Source organism: Pleurodeles waltl, chromosome 12 (genome assembly GCF_031143425.1).
Source record: "Pleurodeles waltl isolate 20211129_DDA chromosome 12, aPleWal1.hap1.20221129, whole genome shotgun sequence".
Classification (NCBI taxonomy): Eukaryota; Metazoa; Chordata; class Amphibia; order Caudata; family Salamandridae; genus Pleurodeles; species Pleurodeles waltl.
In genome coordinates, this window is record NC_090451.1 from 118,396,812 (window position 1) to 118,401,509 (window position 4,698).

General features: G+C 43.0%; 1 non-coding gene across 1 annotated transcript; it reads left to right on the top strand.

Annotated features, from left to right (window-relative positions):
- Positions 1-2,989: 2,989 nt before the first annotated feature.
- On the top strand, positions 2,990-3,063 carry TRNAI-AAU (transfer RNA isoleucine (anticodon AAU)). The gene has a single exon. It is a non-coding gene; the product is annotated as a tRNA-Ile (tRNA).
- The last annotated feature ends 1,635 nt before the right edge of the window (positions 3,064-4,698 follow it).

Sequence of the window (4,698 nt, forward strand, 5' to 3'; positions counted from 1 at the left end):
TGAAAATCCAGGAATCATACAAAGAACAAGTCCTGCAGAATGAGCCACGCACATTCAGAAAGAGTGGTGATGCGTTGGTTACTTATTGGTAATCTTCATTAGCCTTAGTCCATTGCGTCCTTGTGACAGTCATTACAAAGTAAAGTGATGTCACCCTCCAAGAGGAAGAAAGAACAGGAGGATTCTTAAATGCTAGCGCCAATCACCCAACCTGGCTGCCAAGCCCTTGCCAAAGGACTGATGGGAAGGTGGGCAGGATGTAATGTTTGTGACAAGGACAAGATGGACTTAGGGTAATGCAGAGTTCAAAACATTGGTACTCAAATGCAAAACAGAAAATTTATTAAGCGATAATGCTTGACAAATGTATGCCCTGAGGCCCAAGTAACCACCCTAGGAATTTCCTAGATTGTTACTCACTGGAATTCAACCCAGGAGGTGGCCATTCCTCTCGTAGACCATCCCTGACCTGGAAGATTTTCTAAAAGGCCTTGCAAAGCCAGAAAAATTGACAACTTAATCCACCTACTCAGAGTCATAAAAGTCACCTTCTTGTCTTTTCCAGGCTGTCCAAAAGTCACAAACAAGGAGTCGGTTTTCCTGAACTGCAGAGGCCTGGTGACCTAAATGAAAAGAGCTCTTTAAACATCAAGTGTATTCAACAAATGTTCCTCAGGAGAGGAAGGAGAGGGAATGAAAGAAGGAAGAATTATTTCCTAAGATCTATCAAAATTAGACTTAACCTTTGCAGCAAAGGTAGGGCTAGGCCTTAAAGTTACCCCATCTTCCAAAGTATCAAATGAAGAGAGGACAGCATTTTAAGGTTCCCAGCTCCCCAATTGTTCTCAGCAAGGTGATAGCAAATAGGAAAATAACTTTATAGAAGACAATCTTTAATTGTACAGTATCCAGATCCTCAAAGAGATAAAATTGCAAAGCCTATAAAAGAGTAGGAAGATTCTGAGTTGGAGAAAAGGGATTTTTCATTGTTCTTACCATTGACAAAAGATCATAACAGTCTAGACACCAAAGAGTGTAACATCGATGAAAGTTCAGAAAAGTCCCTAAAAGCCTTTATCGCAAACCAATGAGCTTTCAGAGTGGAAAGAGATTCAAGTGAAACCCATTCAGAATAAAATGCAAAATAGCAGACAAACTACAGGTAGGTGCCAAAAGATCATGAGCAGAACATCACGTCTGAAAGGACTTCCAGTTCTTTGAGTAAGACTTCGAAGTAGAAGGCCTGCTGGAGTGCTGAATTAACTCCACTAAGGAAGAGGAAAGACCCTTTGCTAGCAGTCCAGACTTCTCAACCTCCAAAGCGATAGAGTGAGTTGGAGCAAGAAGGTCAGGGACGATGTTCTGAGAAGAGACACACTTGAGCAGTACCCAAGGAGGTAGAAGAGCCAGGGGTTCAGAAGAGGAAACCATGACATCTCTGGCCAATCAGGGCCAACAAGAATCAAGTTCCCTCCCCCTCCTGAGACTTGAAGAGAACCATCTGGATCAATAAAAAGGGGGGGAATGTATAAAGGAGACTTCTCTGCCACTTTATCACCAATACGTCCACTACCTAGGCTCCTTGTTCCGGAAACCTGGATCAGAATCGACAAAGATGAGCATTGTCCTTGTTTGAAAAGAGATCCAGAAAGGGTTTCACAAACTCTCGGCATATCTCTCAAAACAACGACTTGGATAACGTCAACTCCAGCAAATTTGGAAACATCCAGCTGTCTGCCATCACATTGTCGGTGCCCTTGATGTGTACTGCCGACGTATGCAACAGGTTGATCTCTGCCCAATAGCCCAATTGTTCTGCTATTGCATTGAGGGATTTTGAATGCATGCTTCACTGCTGGTTAATGTAAAAGACCGCTACCTTATTCTCTGTCTTTACTAGCACATTTTTCTGAGACAGATGATGATGGGAAAACTTCAAAGCCCTGAAGCTTACCATCAACTCCATCTACTTCCATGACCTCCGACTCTCTAGGAAAGACCACTTGAATCGACAGGATCAGTCCAACACAGTAGCTCTCCAGCCAGGTTTGCTGGCATCCAGTTGCGAGGAATTCAGGAGGATCCAGGTGTATTAGTGTCCACTTAGACCAGTGGTCTTCAAACTCTTTAATGCCACATCCACCCAAAGGGAAAAAAAAACATTGGTGCCTCCCCTCTGAATTTTCCAGAATTCTTCTATCAAATTGACACTGTTTAAATATGTCTAGACCTATTTAAACATTGCAGTTAAGTTCTGTTACTGTTTTAAAAATGCAATCAAATACATGACCCCAAATATACTATTCTGGTCAGGCAGGCCTTACTAACCAATTGCAGCGTCATGCTCTGCTGAGTAAACTGATCTCACGGCAGTGAGGAATGCACAGGCCGGGTGGTGCCCGGCACATAAAAGCGCGCCTTCTTGTGTTGTACGTCTCTTTGCGCAAATTGTGTTGTACGTCTCTTTGCGCAAATGCAAACTCAAATTTCCTGCACTGTGGTCGGCAGGAGAGACATGGGAAGGTGCAGTAGGGAAGGCTTGAGCAACAAACCGTTGGCTCTGTTTTGTTGTTACTTTGTTGAGATGAGCTAGAGTCATTTAAAGCAGAAGGAACGGCCAGACCTAAAAACAACTCTCTTACCTCCAACGCCGAATAACCACTATAATTAGAATATCTCAAAAGCAGCTGGCCTTGTAAACTTAATGAGCAAGCAAGCCGATGCATTTTGTTTTTTGTTGTAAAAGAATACAAATTCAATCCATCCTTTCCTTTTCTTCCGGCAACAACCAATGTTACAAAGATATCATAGCACACAGTGACATTGACTGAAAGAAGAGGCACTGAGGCTGGCGTGCAGCACTCAACGGCTCTTGTTATTGCAATCCAGACAGGGGACGGAGGGAGAAAAGTATGAAGGAATTGCGATAGTGAGACCGACTCTTCTGTGTATCTGCATGTCATGGAAAAAGGATAACTCTTTGATTCATGGCCGGTTAGCTCAGTTGGTTAGCGCGTGGTGCTAATAACGCCAAGGTCGCGGGTTCGATCCCCGTACGGGCCAAGTTAAGTTTTTTCTCTCAAGTAAACTCTTTTTTTCTCATTTAATCAAACGCTTGTAAATCCATACACTCTGTTGCTCCAGTACACGTTCACTTTCCATTAGTCCTTCTTTTGCCACTTCTGACCAAAGCTCAAGCCGGCAGCGCCAGTAGAACAACAGAAGTGCAAGAGATTGTCTCTCCAAGATGGAGACACTGGCTCAGACTATGTCACGTGAGAGGTGGAGGGAGACCAAGAGCTGATTATTAGATGCGTGGGGATAAGAGGAACATAACTCAGGTGAACAAATTCTGGATAGTCATGCTATAGCTAGGATCAGCAACGTTACAGGGGAAAGGATAGGAAAATAATTAGGTGACAGAAGTATAGAAGTGGCTACAAGGGGGCGTGTCTCTTAACAGGGCCGAAAGATACACTGAAGGCGAAGGCGAAGTGAAAGAAGAAAGAAAGATCAAAGGAAATCAACAGTGATTGAGAGAAAACTCACAAAGGCAAATTGAGCAAAAGACAGGACCTGGGGAGTTAGACTACTTCAATGCAAATTTACGCCGCAGATGAGCATGACAACTGACCCTTGTCCAGTGGTGCTGAAACAATTTTCAGTGTGGGGGTGCTGCATCAAAGGGCTTCTGAAAATCCAGGAATCATACAAAGAACAAGTCCTGCAGAATGAGCCACGCACATTCAGAAAGAGTGGTGATGCGTTGGTTACTTATTGGTAATCTTCATTAGCCTTAGTCCATTGCGTCCTTGTGACAGTCATTACAAAGTAAAGTGATGTCACCCTCCAAGAGGAAGAAAGAACAGGAGGATTCTTAAATGCTAGCGCCATGCACCCAACCTGAGTGCCAAGTCCTTGCCAAAGGACTGATGGGAAGGTGGGCAGGATGTAATGTTTGTGACAAGGACAAGATGGACTTAGGGTAATGCAGAGTTCAAAACATTGGTACTCAAATGCAAAACAGAAAATTTATTAAGCGATAATGCTTGACAAATGTATGCCCTGAGGCCCAAGTAACCACCCTAGGAATTTCCTAGATTGTTACTCACTGGAATTCAACCCAGGAGGTGGCCATTCCTCTCGTAGACCATCCCTGACCTGGAATATTTTCTAAAAAGCCTTTCAAAGCCAGAAAAATTGACAACTTAATCCACCTACTCAGAGTCATAAAAGTCACCTTCTTGTCTTTTCCAGGCTGTCCAAAAGTCACAAACAAGGAGTCGGTTTTCCTGAACTGCAGAGGCCTGGTGACATAAATGAAAAGAGCTCTTTAAACATCAAGTGTATTCAACAAATGTTCCTCCGGAGAGGAAGGAGAGGGAATGAAAGAAGGAAGAATTATTTCCTAAGATCTATCAAAAATAGACTTAACCTTTGCAGCAAAGGTGGGGCTAGGCCTTAAAGTTACCCTATCTTCCAAAGTATCAAATGAAGAGAGGACAGCATTTTAAGGCTCCCAGCTCCCCAATTGTTCTCAGCAAGGCGATAGCAAATAGGAAAATAACTTTATAGCAGACAATCTTTAATTGTACAGTATCCAGACCTTCAAAGAGATAAAATTGCAAAGCCTATAAAAGAGTAGGAAGATTCTGAGTTGGAGAAAAGGGATTTTTCATTGTTCTTACCATTGACAAA